Source organism: Bidens hawaiensis, unplaced genomic scaffold, assembly GCF_021521415.1.
Source record: "Bidens hawaiensis isolate Kalapana, Puna unplaced genomic scaffold, B.hawaiensis_p1.1 tig00040940_1, whole genome shotgun sequence".
Classification (NCBI taxonomy): domain Eukaryota; kingdom Viridiplantae; phylum Streptophyta; class Magnoliopsida; order Asterales; family Asteraceae; genus Bidens; species Bidens hawaiensis.
This window is the reverse complement of record NW_027497235.1, coordinates 99,224-123,823: the sequence shown is the minus strand read 5'-3', so window position 1 is coordinate 123,823 and position 24,600 is coordinate 99,224. Positions and strand designations below refer to the sequence as shown.

The 24,600-nt window shown below is 41.6% G+C and overlaps 1 pseudogene; it reads left to right on the top strand.

Moving 5' to 3' along the window:
• The first annotated feature begins 22,696 nt into the window (after window positions 1-22,696).
• On the top strand, window positions 22,697-23,644 carry LOC143592499 (cytidine deaminase 1 pseudogene; annotated as a pseudogene).
• Window positions 23,645-24,600: the final 956 nt, after the last annotated feature.

Genomic DNA, 24,600 nt, shown 5'->3' with positions numbered 1-24,600 from the left:
GCATACCGTAAGGGACAGAGTTCAAACCGTATTCGAGGACGATCGGCATTTGCGGAGTCTCAGAGCCGGCATCCTTCCATACCCGACTCATCCCAAGCATCACCATCCCGGACTCCGCAAACCGGTAAACCGGAGTCTGGATCCGGGAAATCTTGGAGAACCATTCCGCCTCCTGGTAGTTGGAGGCGTGAAGGTTGGGGAGTGCTCTCCCATTTTTGAATGTCATCGCAATAGGGACGACACGGGCAGAGATGTAGAAGAACTCCCGTTTCCAAGACCAAAGACTGCGCTCGGTGGCGCAAATCTTCAGACCCTTGATCCGGTTGACCAGGGTGTACCACCCTTGGATGCACCTCCAGGAGTAGAAGGTCATCAGGCGGTCGACATGGGGCTCTACACCCATAGTGAGGCACACCCACTCGAAATGGCGGATCTTCGCGATCGCCATTGGGTGTACCTCCGTCAAGTGTACACCGTGCCTCTCCAGAACACGGTACACAAACTTCGTCAATGGGAACCTCAGATTCCCATAGACGAAGAATGCAGCGTACACCCCTATCTTGCCCTTGGGTGCATCGTACACCGTCTAATGAGGCTCCGGAAACTTAGGCTCGAAAGGCTCGAGCATGAACTTCCGGACGATGTACTGGTAGAGGTCAATAGGAAGAGCGCACTGGCACTCGCCGGCAGTGCTCTTGTCGTCCTTTTCGGACGTCGACGTCGGGTTCTCGACGAACAACTCAGCCTCCTCGGCAGTGGCCTCAAAATCACGGGTAGAAGACATGTTTTGGATGTACAGAACAACGATTTCAGAAGAATGCTCGACGGAATAGTGAGTATTCGCCGGAAATCGTTTTAAGAAGATGAAGAGAGAAGTGAAAGTGTGGACTAAGGTGCACCCTCTCGCCCTTTATATACTCATCACAATTAATGCGATGAATTTAATGCGGAAGAGAGAGAAATCGCAGGTGCAATGAAACTATGACACGTGGCAAATAGTAAGCTGGCAACAGCTGTTGAAAAGACGCGTGCAATTAATTTCGCGGCCACGCGCCCGAAAAATCGCGCCCACGCGCCTGAAAAAGCGCCTGGAATGACCATATACTGTCACGTCGCCATAACTTCCTGCACGTCCTGACACTGTCAGAAGAAACCGTCAGACGACGTTTCAACAGTTTGGACTGTTATTATCCTTTCACCAACTTTTCGAATTTCAAAAAGATTCAAAAGTAAGCGGGAAAATACCCCTTACCTTGGCAACCAAGTAACTATAAGACAGGTGCGAGTACAGTGTCAAGGCAAAACCCTTCACATACTTAGCACCCGCAGGGAATTGAAGCCAGGAATACCTTGGAAGTAAAGTAACTATAAGACGAGTGCGGGTACAGTGTCAAGGCGAAACCCTTCAAATACCTAGCACTCCGCAGGGAATTGAAACCAAGAAGGATCTTCTGGGCCATGCTTGCGGAAACGGGAGTAACATCTTCGCATAGTGGGAACGTTGAGACCTAGATTGTTTGAAGCTCCAAGATGGAATTGGTTGTTTTAACATAATTGATCACTATGTTCAAAACTACCAAAACCTCATGGAGAATCTACACAAGTGAAACTCAACGCTCCTGACTTGCGAGGAGGTTACACACCTACCCGCATCATACCCAAAGATCAAGCAGAAAAGTCGGGAATTTATGCACGTGACATTAGGGAAACCGCGGGAAGAATCCCCACGGACAACCTTAAAACTAAATCCTTTTCGAAACCCCTTGCTTAAGTCCAAAGTTCACCTCACTTATTAACAATTCATGAGAAGAACATTGGACTGGGGGGACTTGAAGAGGTAGGTCCCAGCAGAGCCCAGTTGGACCCGCAAGACTCACCTTGAAGAGGGACGTCTGCGCAAGGACCAACTGGTTCCGCAGGACCCACCATGCTCAGAGATGAAGACCTTACGCGCAGTACGCCAGCTGTTCCCGCAGGGAAAGCCTCCCAATGGTGAAGTACCCCGCCTGTCCCCACAGCTGCGGATACAAGCCATCAGGGAAGGCTACCCACACTAATAGCAAGGCTACACGCACAAGGCACTAAATAATTCAGTGTCACCTGAAGTAAGGAGCAAGGCGGGAATACTCCCGCCCAAATGAGCCAGTCCGTATGCTTCTGGAAGATCTTTTGTACTATACCTGCCAAGGTATGGACAAAATAGACAAGATCTGACCAAAGCAGCCCATGAACCAATCACAGGGTGACAGCTCACCGACAACAGTACGAGGAGGAGCATGCTCTAGTACTGTTTGTCACTATTAGCCGCTGCCTACTCACCAACCCTTGTCGTGGCACGCACATAGCCTGCAGTTGGTGGAAAGGGAACAGTACACAGCCGGCCTTGTCACTATCAGCCGCTGCCTACCCACCAACCAGCATGGCACGTGCGTAGCCCATAGTTGGTAGAACAGGAATATTATACAGCTGGCTGTACCTGCTTGGAAACCTACCTTCGGCTATAAATACTCCAACACCTTGGAACGGTATGATCATCTGGTATTTTACCTTCACTAGCTATTTCTCTCAATATACACTTATATTCAGAGCAATCTAGTCTGATTCTCACGCCGGAGGGTGGTCACAAGGAGGAACCCCCCCCCCCTTTCTCAGTGACGAGCTCACGGTGTTTGTTTTGCAGGTCATCTGAAGAACATCCTTCTTTGCCGGACCTAACCCTCGTGGGAAACATCTATTTAACCCCCAGATTATCCGTAATCTGCCCGGAGTCGATTAGTGTTTCTTCATCATCAAGCTTTTGTCTCCTTATAGTTCATTCCTACATGGTGAACAAGAATCATAGAAAGAAAGATTTTTTTTGGAGGATTTAAGCCTAGTTTGAAAATGATGGATTCGTTTAACTTGGACAACTTTCTTGATTTGGATCATCTAAAATCTAAATCATATGGTTATTTCAAATCCGATTAAGATCTCTTCATCCAAATCTAACCTTTAAAAATATATCGTCTTTAAAAATATATCGTCTTTGTGCTTATATGGTTACCCTTTAAGAGTTGGTTTCTTTAATATATGTGTTTTATGACCATGAGAAGTTGAGAACATGTTTTCAAAAAACATGTGAGATCCCAGCTAAGTAATTAAAAAGTAGCTTAGGGCAAGCGGTTTTTAAGGGGTTAAAAGACATAACATTGGATTCAAATACGAATTACCTTTGCAAGAGAGGCAGAATTATTTACTATTGTACCACCCATAAGGTTCTTGCAACGCCGGCTGAAAATTTTGGGAACTTACGCGTTCGATTAGATGAGGTAAATACTATGGTAGGTCCAGGGGATTGTTATGTCTCTCGAACGGTGTCCGCTTCAAGAATTACCGAGGAGGTAAAGGTGATAGCTAGCTTACTTAGTGGGTTAACACTAGATCCAAGATGTATAGTTTAAGGTGGAGTGATTGGTGTAATTTTATTTTAATTTTAAGTGGATAATTAGGGGTGTGTATGGTTCGGTTTGGTTAATTTCGGTTAATAACCAATATCAAACTTGGGTTAAAATTTTGCTTAAAAATACATTAAGTTAATGCTGTACAAACAAATGAAGGTATAAATATATAAAATTGAGATATTAGTACATGAAATGGAGATATAAATATATGAAAATGATAATATTAAACCATTAATACATATAATACATGAAATAGAGGGAAAAAGGCTTGAAAATATGAAAAAATGAAGAGTTTGGTGCGGTTTGGTTAATTCGGTTTTTGGTTCAGTTTCGGTTTCCGATTCGGTTATTGCTCACCCCTGGGATAATGCATGGTTGTATTTCTTTGGTTCTTGATCTAGTGACGTCAGGTGTTTCGTTATTTATGATTTTTCGCGGCTGTTAAAAAAAAGAAAAAGAAAAGAAACTTATAGGACTGATGTTTTAGGTTTCCAACCATGATCCGTCCATCCATCAAACTACACCATTCTTCAAATTAATTAAGACTTTTTGTTCTATGAAGCCAATCTATTTCAAGAATTAAGTATGTTATATGTATTCTAAACCACAAACATTAACCCTATTTGACATATATATTCTCATATGTGAATTGTGAGGTACCAACTTGGCTCATAAGAAGTTGACCACTCTCATTATATCTCTTGTTTTACTATCATATTCTTGGATGATCACTTTTAAGAAACAGTGACCCATGAAAAACAAAAACCTTTGTCTCCTGTATTAGCCGTTTCTGGGATGTCGTTTATCATCTTTTTGTTTTGTGTTTGTTTGTTCATCTTATGTATATATCATCACTAGTATTCACATGTTTTTGTGTGGAGGATACACCTTTGTCCCAACCATCAAAGTAAGGGTGTAAATGAGTCCAACCAACTCCTGAGAGTCACTTGAGATTTAACACGTTAAGCAATTATGATCAGCTTCACAAACCAAATTTTATATAAAGGGTTTTTCCATTATATAAAAACATCCAAACGATTACAAGTGTCAGGTAAACCCAATCCTACTAAAAACAAAGTTTTAGTCTTATGAGACGATAAATTACTATATTATATTTATATACAATATATCATATCATATAACTAAATAATAGATATCATCTTATGTATATACTTTTGCTAGAAAACTAGCTGGCAATTTATATTAAGCTTTAAAAAATAATACACACACACATAATGATATAAGTTGATAGAAAATGAAAAAAATTGCCACTGCACAAGTTTTGGAGGGGAGACATTAATCTATCTTATCGTTACTATGGATTTATATGTAGGTATATGATGTCCAACAGTGTCACCATCAATCTCATCCGGGACTTATCCCACATTTTCTAATGATTTTTGGCAGATTGTTTACATATTGTTTATTCTAAATTATTTTTATTTTGAGAAATACTGGTTAGCTACTTAGCTAGCGATCCTTGCCCAAAGTTTTATCTGTAACGATTCGTTAACAGTAGAGTAATTACATGGATGCTCTATGTGGGCATACAGCTTTGATTGTAAGCTTTTGAAAATTACACTTACAATTTATACTCTTTACTTAGTTGTAACATTATTGATATCATTAACTAACGTTAAAAGTTCGGTTAATTTTTATCAAATAAGTGAAATAACTATTTTATTTCATATTCCTATTGTTAAAATAACTCTTCTCCTAACGATGTTTAAATTACACAAACTTTTTATCAACAATTTATAGTCATAAAATTTTGAAAAAATAGGAAAAGGATAAATATATAAGACAAAAACATCTTACTATAACACAGCTAGAGAAATTAAATTGTGGGGAAAATACAATTAAATGTTATGGTACCTTTTTTTCCAGAAGGAAGAACTTGGTCCTCACATAGTTAAGATGATACATGTTGTCACATTTGTAGATAGACACTTTGACTTTTCCAAATCTGAGTGGTGACTAGCATGTGGGGTTTTAATTACAACAACGAGGCCAATTTTATAATGCAGAGATATATCTAATTAACATGTGACATTAACAAAATATATAAATAAATAAATAAATATTTTGTTAAAACTCTTGGTTGGTTATTGTTTTAGGTTTTTTTGATTTCGGTCTTAGAGATGATAATAAAATGTGGTTACGAAATTTGAAATGCTTATATAATCATGAGACAGACTGTAAACGAATTGAATGTTTCAATGAATTGTTTGTAAATCGTTCGGTGGAAAGTTTATTTATGTTCATAAACGTTCGTGTATGTTCATTTTTGGATGAATCATCTGCTTAATATTTTATAATTGTTTCTTTCTCTTCATTTAAGTGTGTTCATTTATGTCGTTTAAGTTTATTTATGTTCGTGAACTGTTCGTTTAAATTTAAATAAACGAGCATAAACAAGCACAAATATTTGTCCGATTAAGTGTACATGTTCGTCAATGTTTAAAGTTAAATCAACAAACACGAACACGAACATACACTCGTTCAAATTCGCTCGGTTCTTTTGCAAGCCTAACCACCGCCAAAGCCCAATCCCCATGTCTTTCTTTTGGATGGGATAGAAATTGACACGTCTTTATGTTTTGCATTCTTTGTACTATTATAAATTTATAATCATCAAACCCTATCAAGATTGAGATGCATCAATCATTGGGCTCAGAGTGTTTCATGTGGGCTTTCAATTCATGGGAAGTAGACATCCAGCTAGAGGTGTACAAAACCGGTTTTTTTTTGACGAACTGAATCGGTTTGGTTAAACCATGGTCAAATCGGTTGGGTCTTGAAACCGATTTTGTAGTTGGGAACCGGTGATAGAATCGGCAGGCTGGGTCGGTATGGGACCCGGTTTGGCTGAAACCGGTCTTCTGTGCGTCTCTACATCCACCCACTCAAGTTTGAAGACAACTGCTCCTTTCACAAAATACACGATCTAGACTACATCTACCCATTTTCTTTGTTACAAGCCCATTTCAAAATTATGTTTTTATATCCTGGCCCGTTTTAACCCGACCTGTTTTTCTGTACAAACTGATGAAAGTTCCTAAACTTATTAGGCATACAACCAAACTGTAGTTAGAAGTTCGCTTATACGATGCGGATTTTGTATAGTAAAAAATTATGAGATTAAAAAGTTAAAAACGGTACATGGTGACCACATTTAAAAAGATATCACAAGCATTGGCGTTACATAATTGCTTAGTAAAACCATTATACCCGCATGTTCAAAGTCGGATATGGATAACGGCTAGGATACATAGTATTAAAACTAAAATAAAACGAGACGGGTAGAAATGGACAACTCTAATGCTCGTCTGTGATACTTAAACATCACGCAAACAAACAATAGGGTGACAATATCCAACCGGATACACGCTACGATTAGGTAATCGGGTCTAATTAAGAACGCCTCCCAGTCAACGTTATTGTACGTTAGATCTCCAAAATCGGGTTAAAAATATTTAGTAAATTTCTTTAATTATGTAAGCTTAGATGGATTATATACAAAACAAAGTAAAGACTGTCCTTTAATTTAAGTTGGGCTGAGCTGGGCTGATTTGGGTAATTCACATATTTTAATTGGATCAAAATACCCTGGGTCAAAATGCACAAATATCCATGACCAATATGTAAACTCATTAATTTGATTTAAGCTAAGTATAATATAGCTGCCCATATATCCATTTATAGCATCTTCTAGGGAAAAAAATTTTCATAAATATTACTTCATTTATTTCACGCGAAAAGGCTAATATGAGAAATGTTACGCATAACAAAACATGTTTATAAAATGTCGCCGTTCAAATAATAATAATAATAATAATAATAATAATAATAATAGTTAACTAGACAAAGATCACTAATCATAAGTATCATTTCACCTTATCTAGCAACAACAAAAAAAAAGGGTTGTACTATAGCGTACCATGGCAGGGAGCTTCTTTTGCTAGCCTAGAGGCTTTGGTGCGAAGGCTTCAAGCTTCCCTTATTAGAAGCTGGAGCTAGTTGCATCTTAGCAGCCGGGCTTCTCTTATTTACGAGTGGGTACAGGTACCCACATCATCAATTTCCTTTAAGATTTGATTAATCCTGAATTATCACTCATTATGTTTAAGATGGGAACTTTTATATCACGTACAATCAAATGGTTTGAAATTCTTTGCAGTTATGTAAGCTTAGACATTCAATATTAAGTATTAACTAAAATCTCTCCTATTCACGAATAATATAAAATTTACATACGATGTTAAGGACTTAAGGTCACTCTCTTATGGCCGCAAAACATGGTGATGTTTAGAGTAGGGGTGTTCAAAATACCCGAACCCGATTAACCCGACCTTATTAGGGTCGGGTTAAACATGGTCAAAAAGTATTAATCGGGTTATTCGGGTTGACCCGAATAACCCGAATTGTTAATAGGGTCGGGTTTCGGGTTCGTTTTTGGAAAAAATCGGGTTAACCCGAATAACCCGATTAGTGGTGTTTGTTTGTGTTCATTTAATTATATTCATTTGTGTTCGTTTATGTTTGTTTGTGTTCATTTACGCATGCACGTATATGTTCATTTACGTTCGTTTATGTTTGTGAACTGTTCATTTAGATTTTAAATGAATGAATATAAACGAACATGAACATGTCCATTTTTTAAATGAACGAACATGAACACAAATATTTGTTCGATTAAGTGTTCGTGTTCGTTTAAAGTTAAATGAACGAAGACAAACATGCCCTTGTACGTGATCGTTTGTAAGGGTGTTCACGGTCCGGTTTTAACGGTTTTTAGGACAAACCGTGAGCCAAACGTTAATAAAAAACAAAAACTGAACCGTTAAGATAGGAAACCGAACCAAACTGAACCGTTACTAACCGTTTGGTTTCACAGTTTGGGTATATATATAAAAAAGGTACGAAATAAATTATATTAGTTACAAAAATTCATTTATTGCATACCATCATGCTACAAAGGATTTGCTCAAGTTTTAAGGTGTTGTCTAAAGTGAAAATGTGTAAGGTTCTTAAAAATTAACAATAATCAACTAGATTTACTGATAATAGATATACAACAAATTAGCTTCAATCTTAATCTGAAATGAAATAACAAATAGAATTGAAAATTTTAATACCATAAACACGCCTCATTATAGTAGTACAGTTTAAGCAAGTTAATAGTCATAGTCAAGTTTTACTTTTATTAAGCCTAACACAAAATATAACTAATTAGCTACATGTAGTATAATATATATATTTAAAAAAATAAAGTGTATTCATCTTACGGTCTGATCTGGTTATACGGTTTGAAAATTTTAACGTAAACCAAACCGTTCTTTGCGGTTTGAAATTTTTGAAACCGACCGACCGAAAGTTAATAAGAAAGCCCAACCATGAAACTAAACAAATGATCGGTTTAAACGGTTTCAAACCGAAGTATCGAACCATGAACATTCCTAATCGTTTGGTTTCTCTACAGTCCTATATGCAATAATAAGATAAATATTGTAGTCCACTGGTTACCAACACAAAAATCAACTTAAAAATATATAGCAACCCGATTAACCCGACTAACCCGACCCGAATAACCCGAAACCCGATTAACCCAAACCCGAACCTTAATAGGGTCGGGTCGTGGGTTAGATTATTTTTTACACAACCCGACTAACCCGACCCGATTAACCCGAAACCCGATCGAGTTGACCCGATTAACACCCCTAGTTTAGAGTCAAGCATTACTTATACACTTAAGTTATATTACACTAATTCATCTTACACGTGTTTATAAAGAAATCCCCTTTCTTTCTTTCTTTTTTTTTTCTTTGTGATTTATTTATTTATTATTTTTATTTTTATGTGTAAAAGTTAGGAACAAGAAAGGAAAGTTATCATAAAAGGATTAATGGGTACTTGAGTACATTTATATAATAATGACAAAACAATAAAAGCATGATAAATTTAAGGTCGATACGTTTCATTTATTACTACAAATATGTGCGGTTTCCATCCACATCTTTTCATTTAGCTCCCAAAGTAATAATAAAATTGACTAAAGATTAGGTCACTCGTTGAATACGACATATAAAAAAAACAGTATTAAGACACAAAACAAAACAACACTTGGATCGGTCCTAAGCATATAATTAATGTCATGTACAAAGATTACAATTTAGTACTTGTGGTTTGTTTAATTACATAAATTTAGTACCGTTTTTGAATTTGTTGCAAATGGATACTTCACGTTTTTAAAAAAAGTAATTGAACAAATCACAGGTAATAAAATAACACTTAACTCATTTTTTTTAATTTATAAGTCTTCATGCTTTTGCAAATGGTGATATTTGTTAACTATTTAAAATTATTAGCTTATAAATAAAAGCTTCAAGACTTCAAGTATTGGGTAAAAGTTGTATTGTAGATTAAAGATTTTTAGCTGCTGTTCAAAAATAAAATAAAATAAAATAAAAGATAAAAAGATTTTTAAAAAATAGAAATATACGAAAAACGGAAGTTGGCAGGTGCTTCGGAGTTCCGAAGTTTTGACTTTTATTGTTATAAAAGCCCAAATTAGACTTTTCCTTTTCTTTTAACCTATTGTACTCCTTTTCACGTCTCTGTCTTGTTTTCAGTTTTAACATTTGGACTTTTGTCGTGTTGTTTTGTTACGAATGGTGTACCGATTTTATTGTTACGTACGGGGACATGCATTACTTTAGTACAACTTTGTTTTTATTTATTATTTTTCTTCATAATACCCATTTATCTTGGTATTTGTACACCACGAGTACTTAAAGAATAAATTGGTACGTGTACCAGTATGGTACGGGTACCAAATGCTGTAAGTGTCCGGCTAGGTTTTAATAGGGATGAGAATCGGTTTCATATACCAAAATACTAAAAAACACCGATAGAAAAAATATTGATTATTAAACTTGGGAAAACTAAGTACCGAATATCGTATCGCATGTATCTGCTTGGCGCGCGTGCAGTATCGATACGATACCCTTATTCGAGGAAAGATCTCATCCGTAGAACATCATATCGGGTTGCTCAAAGGCACATAGGAACAATCACAAATAATATCTGAAAAAATTACATTGGAGTGAGTTTTCTAATAGTTTGAAGGGATTAGAAAAGTAAAACAAACCAAAAACCCACATTAATAAAATACATGAAAAATCAAGGCATTCATTGGAAGTCGATATCCTATATTTCTTGTTCAAATGTTTTATTTTATTTTCCGTTAATTCGGTGAAGAGGTAGGTCCCAGCAGAGCCCAGTTGGACCCGCAAGACTCACCTTGAAAAGGGACGTCTGCGCAGTTGAACCCAGCAAGACTCCTTAACGGACGTCTGCGTGGTTGAACCCGCAAGACTTAAGGGACGTCTGCGCAGAGACCAACTGGATCCGCAGGACCCACCATGCTCAGAGACGTGACGTCCTTACGCGCAGTACGCAAGCTGGTTCCGCAGGAAAAGCCTCCCAATGGTGAAGTACTCCGCCTGTTCCCGCAGCTGCGGATACAAGCCATTAGGGAAGGCTACCCGCGCAGCAAGACTACACGCACAAGGCACTTAACTCATAATAATTCAGTAATGTCACCTGAAGAAGGAATGAGCAAAGCCGGGAATACTCCCGCCCAAATGAGCCAGTCCGTACGATACTGGAGGATCTTTTGTACTGTACCTGACGAGGTATGGACAAAAGATATGACCAAAGATACGACAGCTCACTGACAACAGTATGACGAGCAGCACGCTCTTGTACTGTAGGTCACTATTAGCCGCTGCCTACTCACCAACCTGTCGGAGGACGTGCATAGCCTGCAGTTGGTGGAACAGGAATAGTACACAGCCGGCCTGGTCACTATCAGCCGCTGCCTATCCACCAACCACCAGCATGGCATGTGCGTAGCCCACAGTTGGCAGAACAGGTACACTATTCAGCTGGCTGTACCTTCTTGGAAACCTACCTTCGGCTATAAATACTCCAACACCTTGGAATGGTAGGATCATCTCATCTTATCTCATATCTCATATCTTGATATATTACCTGATATCTGCTCTAGTCATTCTCTTAATATACATTTATATTCAAGAGCAATCTAGTCTGATTCTCACGCCGGAGGGTGGTCACAAGGAGGTACCCCCCCCTTCTCAGTGACGAGCTCACGGTGTCTGTTTTGCAGGTTATCAGAATAACCATCTTTGCCGGACCTAACCCTCGTGGGAAACATCTACTTAACCCTAAGATTATCCGTAATCTGCCGGGGTCACTTAGTGTTTCTTCATTGGCGCCATCCGTGCATAAAAGCTAGAACTTAATTCTTTTTCAGTTTTCTCAAAACTTCTGGAAAGATGGTTAAAGGTACTCCGGTCCCAAAACCAACGAGTGACCAAGAAGCCCCGGTAACCACAACCCCAGCTACTGGGGGGAATACCGGCAACTACACAGTTTTTACGAACACTACCCCGGTTACCCAAACCGGGGCAAGTGCAGTAAATTTTACGAACACTACCCCAGTTACCCGAGCTGGGGCAAGTGCAGTAAATAATCTCTCACTGGGATTCACCGATACCCAGTTAGAGAGACAACGAACGAGGCTCCCCCGCCAAACACTCGATGAAGTTAAAGCGTGGGCGGAAGCACGTCAAAAAGAATTCCAAGCTGAGTTGGATGAACGCAACGTTCAATCCAACAGGCTGATGAATTCGGAGAGTACTTGGACGATGATTCGGAGGAATCCGATAGTGACGCAAACCCTCGTCACAGGGCGAAAGGGAAGCGTAAGGAAACGGACTCCCAACCGAGAAGGCATTTTGGAGAAACCTTCAAACCAAAAAACGCAGGTGGAAACTCACGTGACTTCTCCAAAACATTTAGACCAACTGCTGCAAAGGCGGGAACGTCCAAATTTGCAAGGGACATTGCGGAAGCAATCGCCCCGAAAAGTGCCAAACAGATGTCCAACATCGGCACTTACGATGGTATATCTGATCCAGACGATCATTTGAACAGGTTCATAGCGGGGGCAACCGTCAGTAGTTGGACGGAACCTACGTGGTGTTACATGTTCCAAATGACGCTTGTTGGGGCAGCTAGAGCGTGGTTCGATCGTCTACCGGTCCACCACATCTACGATTGGGCAGACTTCCAGCAGAAGTTTAGCCAACACTTCAGCCAACAAAGAAAGTATACCGAAGAGCAATGGACAATCCTCAATTGCATTCGAGAGGAAGATGATTCTTTGCCAGACTTCATCACTCGCTTCAACTCAAATAAGCTAAGTCTGGGTAATATTAGCGAAGATCTTGTTCGCGCTGCTTTCATCCAGGGCGCGAATGACCCAGAGCTCATCCGCACCTTAACGGGTAAAGATGGCATGCCATCCACATGGGATGCCATCATGACAGCAGCTAAACGCTTTGCGGAAACGGAGAAGCAATTGGGTAGAGATCTCACCCAGAGCACAAACCTCTACACCCAAAAAACAAGAGAAGACAACGTCCTTACCGCCCGACTAAACAAAAAGCGGAAGCTAGGCATTTGGCAGTCAAGGGTAAACTTTGACACCTCATCCGGCTTGCAACATCGGTTAGGCGGAAGGGATAACGTACAGTCGAACCAGAACTCCAGATGGACGCCACTCACTAAAAGCGTCACCGAGATATTCGCCACTGAGAAGCTCCCATGGCCAAAGGCTCCAATAATCCGACATCATCACAATGCTGATCGGAGCAAATACTGTGACTTTCACAGGACAAAAGGCCACAACACTGAAGAATGCACAGACGTGAAGGACATCGTCGAAGCATTTGTCAGAGATGGGACGCTCGCGCACCTCGTGGCGTAACGAACGCTGAGCAGGCTGATGCGTGTAGAACCCCAGTTGGGGAAAACACGAATAAAACTGCAGCTTCAATGTTGGAGACTACATACTGCGTAAACAACGAGATTCCGAACCAAGTGCATATCGGCTCGAAAGGCTCGATGACACTCCCAAGAACATGGAAGGGAGCTCAATTACACAATCTGCATGTAGATCAATTCCAAACTTGTAAAAGAAAAGGCCCAGAGCCACTTCTAATGGAAATGATTCTCCTTATCACATTGACGCTGATGGTCTTACATTTATACTTATGAAATTTCCACACTGATATGTCGGTCTTCACCGCATACATAAGTGGGGAAAGAAGTCGTTGCGTGTGGAAGGCGGCAAAACCCGCATAAACACAAAAAAACGGCAAACCTTCACGCAGGTCAGTCATAGGTAAAGTTTGGTCATCCCACTAAATGAAAGTGCCGGTCCTAACCGCACAAATCATGATAGAAGAAACCGAACTAACCTATTGACAACCCCGCGTCGAACGGTTAACTTATTCTAAACGCTTAGAAAATTTCTAACGAAAAGATGAGGAAAACCTCCACGCAGGTCAGATGTAGGTAAAGTTTAGCCATCCTACTAAGTCTAAGTGACGGTCTTACCCGCACAATCACAAAGGAGGAAGCAAAACTTCAACCTATTATCTACCACGTTCAAAGGTTAACTTATTCTAAACAATTAGAAAATTTATAAGGAAAAGATGAGGAAAACCTCCACGCAGGTCAGTATTGGTAAAGTTTAGCCATCCTAAGTGCAAGAGACGGTCTTACCCGCACAATCACGAAGGAGGAAGCAAAACTTCAACCTATTATCTACCACGTTCAAAGGTTAACTTATTCTAAACACTTAGAAAATTTCTAAGGAAAAGATGAGGAAAACCTCCACGCAGGTCAGATATTGGTAAAGTTTAGCCATCCTAAGTGCAAGTGACGGTCTTACCCGCACAATCACGAAGGAGGAAGCAAAACTTCAACCTATTATCTACCACGTTCAAAGGTTAACTTATTCAGAACGCTTGGAAGGTTGCTAATTTAAACTAAAGTATGCATGAGCAAGTCATATAACGTTTATAAAGCAAGTCATCCAGTGAAAGTAGCGGTCATACCCGCACAAAGATTTATATTTCATAATAATTCAAGTATTACAAGAATGGCCGGGTAACTACCCGCCTACATGAATATAAATCTAGACAATGTAAACCTATAAATAACAATGGGAAGGGATCTTAAGGTTCAAGCTTCAGGACCACTCCCTCCAAACCCACTTGTACCCGCACCATCAGTTGGCTGTGGCGGTTCAAGGAAGGTCTTTAGAATGGCTAGCCCATCATCAGCAGCAGCAACTTCGTTCACCTTCTCCACCACCGGATGCGGGAAGGCGGCATACTGATTCACTGCTTGGTCATATACAGCTTCAGTATCCACATCATATAAAGGGAAGTTGGAAGGCGGGATGCCTTTCTCAACGAACCCTAGACCAAGCAGGAAGCCGGCCTTTTCCCCATCCTCATGAGAAGCGTTGAGGGCTGCGCTCATGGCATCGTCGTATGATGTGTCCGTGAAGACTCGATGCACAACCTACAAGAAAAAATACAAGTATCAAAACATTTTCTATTTACAAAGAAAAGCGTAAAGATATTATGAAATTACGCATACCTGAGACAACGCTTCTCGAAGAAGCAATTCCTTGGCAACCAGAGCCTCCTGGAGGGCGGCTTGAGCTTGGTTACGGGCGCGTTCGGCTTCACTTTTGTTAAGGTTGGCGAGCAACACTTCCTTAGCAGCAGCCTCTCCAACGCCCTTTAGCTTCCGCTCAGTGTGGTCAAGCACGCCCCTCTGGTCCAAGATCTCTTGGAGTTTCTTGGCGTCTTCCATAGCCAAGGCATCATGAGCCTGCTGGAGCCTCTCTAGCTTGGCTTTAAGCTCCTCATTCTCAATGCGTAGAGGCTCAGCAACAGCTTCAACCTTGGTGGCCATCTCAGTTGCGTTCCGTGCAGTTTCCTTAGCCAGCCGAAGCTGTTCATTAACAGCTTGGGCAGCCTTGGAACGGGCCTCGTGACGGGCCTGAACTTCAACTTCAAGGGCCTGGAAGGCCTTCTCCTTTTCCGCAGCCACTGCGGCAAGCCTCTTGTTCTCCTCCCGGATGGCCCGCGCCTGAGCCACTTCCAGGCTACGCGCCGTCTTTAACTTGTCGTTTTCACGACAAAGTAACTCGACGCGCGGCTGCATCCGGGCAAGGAGAATCCGCAGTTCATTCGACAGCCTACCCTCCTGGTAGCTGGACATGGCTTCCCCCAGCGCACCGGCGGGGGCGGCGTGGCGCGCCCATTCGACGCATTCTACAGGCGTCCGAAGGGTTGTTCCTCGGCGGATGTTCCATCGTGGAACATACACTTCATTGGAATCCGACACTGCGAAAAGCAAAAAGCAGTTAGGAAAAGATGATAAAAAATATATATATTATATATATAAAATAAAGGCCAAAATAACCCTACGCACCTGTAGGGTCGACGACAGGCCTGTAGCCGCCAAACTCATCACCCGAACCTAACGGATATCCATCCAAGAGGTCAGGCAGATGGGAAGGAGGCAGAGATTGACATACATGAAGGACCGGCCGTAGTCGCCGGCGCCGGAGGAGGCATTGCGGAGGCTGCCTTGGTAGAAACCAGCGGAGGTGAACTCACCGGAGGTGAACTCACAACCGCGGCCGCGGCTGCGGAAGAATCCACAGTAACATTCACCGCCGGCTCAGTGAAGGAATCAGTAAATATGGCACTGACAGCCAGCGGAGATGTCATCACAGTTGGAACAGTTGGCTCAACCGGGTGAGCAACTGAACCAACTGAAGCAGGCGCAGACGCCTGGGTCATCGCCTCAGGTAGGTTGACCAAACCTACCGTCATGGGTCCGGAGGTGCTCCTCCCCGCTCCACCCTGGAATGCGGTAGCATCCACGCCTGCACAAAGAAGATATAAGTATAATGGTGGAAAGCTATGCAGTTAAAGTAAAGGAAGATTATACTTACGGGTTTTCTTGAGCCTAAAGGTTCTAACAGGCGGGGACGAACCCGATGGAGCCGGCCTCTTCACGCCGCTCACCGTCGTCACACTGGGCTGCCCGGAAGTGACAGCTGTCTCAACCTCCGGAACAGTGGTCTCACTACCACCAGGGTTCCCCGCCGCCTCCTCGCTCTGGGTTTCCGAGTCAGACCGAACAACCGGATCGGCGGTGGAGGCAACATTCGCCTTGCCCTTCGCGCCAGTGGCCTTCTTTTTCCGCACCAACGGAGGACCATCTGCGGATTCCTCATCAGAAGATGACAAGATTAGAGGAATTCCAGCAGAGGTTTCAGCATTGAGAGGTCGAGGGTTGAATAACTCCTTACCTGGCCGCGTGGCGCTCAGAATGGGGTGGCCTGGCGGGTAGACCTCCACAACCCGATCCCTCGTTTGCTCCAAGATGGGCAACTCGTTCTCATCGAGAGCACGAGTACCCATCCGAGCGGGACCATCAGCCTCCCGCGGATGCAGGAGCGACTGCAAGTCGTTTCCCTCTGAAATATAAAAAAGAAACAGTTAGAAGAAAAACCTATATCAACAAAGAAGACAGAGCATACCGTAAGGGACAGAGTTCAAACCGTATTCGAGGACGATGGGAATCTGTGACGCCTCCTTCCACACCCGGCTCATCCCGAGCATCACCATCCCGGACTCCGCAAAGCGGTACACCGGAGTGGATCCGGGAGATCTTGGCGAACCACTCCGCCTCCTGGTGGTTGAGGGCGTGAAGGGCGGGTAGTGCTCTCCCATTCTTAAACGTCATCGCAAGGGGGACGACGCGAGTGGAAATATAGAAAAATTCCCACTTCCACGACCGAAGACTGCGCTCGGTAGCGCAGATCTTCAAACCCTTGATCCGATTGACCAAGGTGTACCACCCCTGGATGCACCTCCAGGAGTAGAAAGTCATCAACCGATCAACGTGGGGCTCCACGCCCAGAATGAGGCACAACAACTCAAAGTGGCGGATCTTGGCGATCGCCATCGGGTGTACCTCCGTCAGATGCACACCGTGCCTCTCCAAGACACGGTATACAAACTTCGTTAATGGGAACCTGAGATTCCCATAAACGAAGAATGCAGCGTATACCCCTACCTTGCCCTTGGGGGCATCGTACACCGTCTGGTGTGGCTCCTGAAACTCAGGCTCGAACGGCTCGAGCATGAACTTCCGGACGATGTACTAGTAGAGGTCAATAGGAAGAGCGCACTGGCACTCGCCAGCAGTGCTCTCGTCTTCCTTTTCGGACGTCGACGTCGGGTTCTCGACGAACAACTCAGACTCCTCGGCAGTGGCCTCAAGATCACGGGTAAAAGACATGTTTTGGATGTACAGAACAACGATTTCAGAAGAATGGTCGACGGAATAGTGAGTATTCGCCGGAAATCGTTTAGAAGATGAAGAAAGAAGTGAAAGTGTGGACTAAGATGCACCCTCTCGCCCTTTATATACTCATCGCAATTAATGCGATGAATTTAATGCGGAAGAGAGAGAAATCGCAGGTGCAATGAAACTATGACACGTGGCAAAGAGCAAGCTGGCAACAGCTGTTGAAAGGACGCGTGCCATTAATTTCGCGGCCACGCGCCCGAAAAATCGCGCCCACGCGCCTGAAAAAGCGCCTGGAATGACCATATACTGTCACGTCGCCATAACTTCCTGCACGTCCTGACACTGTCAGAAGAAACCGTCGGACGACGTTTCAACAGTTTGAACTGTTCTTATCATTTCACCAACTCTTCGAATTTCAAAACGATTCAAAAGTAAGCGGGAAAATACCTCTTACCTTGGCAACCAACTATAAGACGGGTGCGAGTACAGTGTCAAGGCAAAACCCTTCACATACTTAGCACCCGTAGTGAATTGAAGCCAGGAATACCTTGGAAGTAAAGTAACTATAAGACGAGTGCGGGTACAGTGTCAAGGCGAAACCCTTCACATACCTAGCACTCCGCAGGGAATTGAAACCAAGAAGGATCTTCTGGGCAGTGCTTGCGGAAACGGGAATAACATCCCCGCATAGCGGGAACGTCGAGAAATAGATTGTTTGAACCTCCAAGATGGAATTGGTTGTTTAAACATAATTGATCACTATGTTCAAAACTACCAAAACCTCATGGAGAATCTACACAAGTGGAACTCAACGCTCCTGACTTGCGAGGAGGTTACAGACCTACCCGCATCACACCCAAAGATCAAGCAGAAAAGTCGGGAATTTCTGCACGTGACATTAGGACTTCCGCGGGAAGAATCCCCATGGAAAACCTTAAAACTAAACCCTTTTCAAAACCCTTTGCCTAAGTCCAAAAGTTCACCTCACTTATTAACAATTCATGAGAAGAACATTGGACTGGGGGGACTTGAAGAGGTAGGTCCCAGCAGAGCCCAGTTGGACCCGCAAGACTCACCTTGAAAAGGGACGTCTGCGCAGTTGAACCCGCAAGACTCCTTAACGGACGTCTGCGTGGTTGAACCCGCAAGACTTAAGGGACGTCTGCGCATAGACCAACTGGATCCGCAGGACCCACCATGCTCAGAGACGTGACGTCCTTACGCGCAGTACGCAAGCTGGTCCCGCAGGAAAAGCCTCCCAATGGTGAAGTACTCCGCCTGTTCCCGCAGCTGCGGATACAAGCCATCAGGGAAGGCTACCCGCGCAGTAAGACTACACGCACAAGGCACTTAACTCATAATAATTCAGTAATGTCACCTGAAGAAGGAATGAGCAAAGCCGGGAATACTCCCGCCCAAATGAGCCAGTCCGTACGATACTGGAGGATCTTTTGTACTGTACCTGACGAGGTATGGACAAAAGATCTGACCAAAGATACGACAGCTCACTGACAACAGTATGACGAGCAGCACGCTCTTGTACTGTAGGTCACTATTAGCCGCTGCCTACTCACCAACCTGTCGGAGGACGTGCATAGCCTGCAGTTGGTGGAACAGGAATAGTACACAGCCGGCCTGGTCACTATCAGCCGCTGCCTACCCACCAACCACCAGCATGATATGTGCGTAGCCCACAGTTGGCAGAACAGGAACACTATTCAGCCGGCTGTACCTTCTTGGAAACCTACCTTCGGCTATAAATACTCTAACACCTTGGAATGGTAGGATCATCTCATCTTATCTCATATCTCATATCTTGATATATTACCTGATATCTGCTCTAGTCATTCTCTTAATATACATTTATATTCAAGAGCAATCTAGTCTGATTCTCACGCCGGAGGGTGGTCACAAGGAGGTACCCCCCCCCCCTTCTCAGTGACGAGCTCACGGTGTCTGTTTTGCAGGTTATCAGAAGAACCATCTTTGCCGGATCTAACCCATCGTGGGAAACATCTATTTAACCCCCAGATTATCCGTAATCTGCCCGGGGTCCATTAGTGTTTCTTCATTCGGATATCAAATTCATGGTAGTTTTTTGAAGTTTTATCATTTAAGAAGTTAATAATATATGCCATTTGATATAAAAGAATACTAAAAGCTAGACTTTTTGGTTGACTAAAACGAAAGGATGGTCAACTGGACAACTGGTCAACTATTTTTGCCATTAAGAAAAAGAATAAGTATTTTTAGAATAAATTAATTATTATATTGCTACTTCACAACAAGAGTATGAATATTTAGTTATAACTCTAGTAATTTGTTCTTATTTAATAAAGGGAAAATACAAGTTCTAACAAAACTACATATTAGTAGTATTCAAACCTGTGAAAGTTATTAATTCCACTAAAATTCAATTAAAGCATAAATACACAACTACAAAACAAAACCTGGTCGACAAGGATTAAACAATCTTTTGGAAATGCAAATTCATACCTTGTGTTAAATAAATCATCTCAATCATGATTTGATATTTTTTATAATATTCAGAATTTTATAAGATAGTAATAATTTCCTTTGTTTATACCAGAAAATGTAAATTATAACATATTTTCTCAAATTTATGAATCTAATTTCAATACATTAGACTTCTTTTAATTTATGTACATGCAAAATTAACGATAAACATCAATGATTAATTGATTACCTTACAATTGGGTACGCGTAGGGGTAATTAAATGAATTTGATGTGTGTAATAATATCATCACACTCTTCAAATTTGGAGAGCCCCGGTGCCTAATGGGTCGGGTTTGGGTCGAGTTTAGGTATTCCCAAACTCATACCCGGTTATAAAAGTACCCGTTGGGTTTTAATCGGGTAATTACCAGTCAGGTTTCGGGTTTTCCCATCGAGTTTCGGGTTCCCTATTGGCTTTTGATAAAATACTCGTCGGGTATACCCGACTTAAAACCCATCGGTTTTCTACTGGTTTTTGACAAAATATAACTAACCGATTACAAAGATGGTTACCATAAAGGTAAAATATCTCAAATAATTGACATAAACAAGTTTCGACAAATAATATATTTGGAATATAGTGTGTATATATATAATATAATATAATAAGCTATATCGGGGTACATCGGGTATATAAACGGGTAAATACGTCTGTGTTATCGGGTAATCGGGTCAGGTAATCGAGTATGTTAGAAATCCCAAACCCGTCCCAAACCCGCGAAAAAATTCAAAACTAATCCCAAACCCGTCCCAAACCCTAATGGGACGGGTAATACCCGGCCCATTTATGTCGGGTTTCGGGTTTTCCCATCGGGTTTGGGTTTCATTGTCATCCCTACGGCGATGCCCACTCTGGCCAGTCTATGTTGTCTTAACCAGGCCCACGCTGGCTTCAGAGTTTGGCTTGGGCGTTCCCCCGGGAAACCATACCGCCGACTGCCACTTGACAATCGTTGTGCCGCCACAAGAGCGTAACTCTCTGGCGTAATACACAATGGGATGAAAACCCGGGTGGGATTAGAGTTCAAACTGACAACCTTTAGACAAGGCACAGCTAAAATCCTTCATTGCCAATATTCGCCCAAAAATGATACTAGTGAGATTCGAACTTGAGTCTCCCCTGAATAACCCAAGCCTCCTACCACTAGACCACAAGTTAGGGATTCATGTAACCTCTTTCGTTAACAAAGAACATTATCACATCAATTTTTAATCACTTTAAATAATAACTCCTAAATCTTATTATTTAAAAGATATTCTCGCCATCAACTTTTAAAAAGATCACACATGCGTATATTTAAAACAGACTAACACACAATCATCTTATACAACTTCAAAATATTTTAATCTTAATTTTTGCTAAAAGGATTAGTGATATAAAAAGATAATGGCAACCCAATATTCTTATCCATCAACAATTATCACTATTGAAAACCACTATTTTACGAACTTAATTTTTTAGAGTTAATTGCAATGTGGTCTCTAATATTATTTACCTATGGTAGCGGTAGCGGTACCGGTTGTCCGGTACCAAACCGAACATATTCGGTACCGGTACGGGACATATTAGGTCTAATATTTAAAATGGACAAATTTCGGTTCGTGATTTCAATATTTTAACATATTTAAGATTCAAGGCTAACTTCCGTTACAATAAAAGGCAACTCTGTTACAAAGTTAAAACCATACACCTCAAACTTGTTTATTTTAAACATCAGACCTCATAAAACATTACCTTACATACTTACTTCTCTTTAGAATTAATTGCACATTTGGTTTCTCTATGGTTTGTGCAAAGTAATGCGTTTTAGGTCCAACGTTTAAAATTAACAAGTCGGGGTTTGTGGGTTCAATATTGTAACAAATTTGGTGTTTAACGTTAACTTCTCCATTAACTTTTCCATTATGTTAACGGACCCTTCAATATTGTACATCCGAGGGAACTTTTCCATTACGTTAACGGACCCTTCAATATTGTACATCCGAGGGATTTCCCTCGGATGTTAAATTGATTGAAATACCTTTCAATGTAACCGAAAAGTTAACGGAGGTTAACGTTAGACCCCAAATTTATTACAATATATTAAAACCACAAACCTCAAACTTGTTAGTTTTAAACGTTGGACCTAAAATGCATTGCTTTACACAAAGCATAATAGAAACATAATGTGTATTAACTACAAAAAGAAATAAGTTTGTAATTAGTTAAATACATTAGACCTCAAATGTGTTACTTTACACTTCTTAATTCTTATTATAATATAAAAAGATTTATCAGTTTAAAATACACGATTAGTATTAGTAATAATCAAATCAAATTAAATCAAATCAAATCAATCAATCAATCAATCAATCCCTATAAATATAAGACTCCATCTTGTCTTCCATCCCCCTTCCCATCCCATCTCATCTATCTCTTGATCTTGATCACACATTCAACATAATAATAATAATAATAATAATAATAATAATAATAATAATAATAATAATAATGGCTAAATACATACTCTCTGCTTCAGAGGCTGAATCCATGGCCAAATCCAAAGGTCTCACTATCCCTCAACTATTACCATCACTCGTTCAATCAGCTCAAACCCTAGCTCGTCCACCCATCTCCAATTTCCACGTCGGCGCCGTCGGATTATCATCCGACGGCCGGATCTTCTTCGGCGGAAACATTGAGTTTCCCAATTTACCCCTCCACCATTCCATCCACGCCGAGCAGTTTCTGGTTACTAACCTCGCAGCCCACGGCGGCGGCCCAAGGCTCCTTTACATGGCCGTCTCCGCCGCCCCATGCGGCCATTGCCGCCAGTTTCTTCAAGAACTCCGGGGAGTCTCCGATACCCAGATCGTGATTACGGATCAGCCGTTGGAAAACCCTAATTACAAACCCATTTTGTCGATTTTACCCGACCCGTTTGGCCCGTATGATCTGCTGGATCAAGAAACGCCTCTGATTCTTGAAAAACATGATCACCGATTGGAATTGAAGGTGAAAGGTGACAACTTTATTGCCCAGAATGAGAATTTATCAAATGGGTATTCGGAATTGGTGGTTAAAAATGACGGGGAGTTGAAATTGAAGGCTTTGGAGGCGGCGCGTGAGTCTCACGCGCCGTACAGTGGGTGTCCGTCCGGGGTGGCGTTGATGGACTGTGAAGGGAAGGTGTATAAGGGGTCTTATATGGAGTCGGCGGCTTTTAACCCGAGTATGATGCCGGTACAGGCGGCTTTGGTGGCGTATATGGTGGCGGGAGGTGTCGGGTATGAGCGGATCATGGCGGCGGTGTTGGTGGAGAAGGATGGGGTGTTGGTTAGGCAGGAGGACTCTGCTAGGTTATTGTTGAAATATGTTGCACCAAAATGTGAGTTGAGAGTTGTCCATTGTGTGCAAGTTGATTGATTAGAAACTAATGATGCAAAGTTAATAATGAACTTATTGATCAATGTTGAGCTCTACATACATTACATTAAGAAGCTGTTTATTGAATTATTGATCCACATTTGTAATTTCTAAGTGTCTGATTTTAAATAAAATAAGGTAGTTTAAATAATGTTTGATGAGTATGTTCCATGAATCTTGTTTGTATTGTGCCATTGGCAAGTGGTGTTTAATGTTTAACTACGGTGGTAGGTGTTGGTCATTGGTATATAGACTTTATTATTTTTGGATTTTATGTTATGTAACAAATTTCCTTTTATAGTAACCATGACTTTCTAATTCAAGAAAGTATTAGCTATGTTGAAGCAAATACCAATGCTTAATGGCATAAGAGTATAAAACTTAAAATTACCAAATACCCTTGTTTCTAACCTTCCACACCCATTGTCTCTAAAAAGAGACAATGGCTCTTACAAAACAAATGTTACTCATGATCTTCATTTATGGTTTTGTCATTTCCGCAACGTGCAAGAAGGTCCCTCCTGCGCCTGTCCTTGCACCAGTCGCGGGCCTAACCCAATTTGAAGATGGAAAGGTGATGCCAATAGACCCTTCTGAACCCCCGCTTCCTGGCATAGCAGGATTGGCGCCAGCGTCACTAGATGAGAAAGAAAGCGATTCAAAGGATAACAAAGAAGGTGGTTCGAAGGACGAGGAAGAAGGCAATGGTGATTCAAAGGATGAGAAGGAAGGCGATTCAAAGGATGAGAAAGAAGATGAGTCAACGAATGAAAAAGAAAGCGACTCAAAGGATGAGAAAGAAGGCGACTCAAAGGATGAAAAAGAAGATGAGTCAAAGGATAAGAAAAAAGACGATTCAAAGGATGAGAAAGAAGGTGACTCAAAGGATGAAAAAGAAGATGAGCCAAAGGATAAGAAAGAAGGCGATTCAAACGATGAGAAAGAAGGCGATTCAA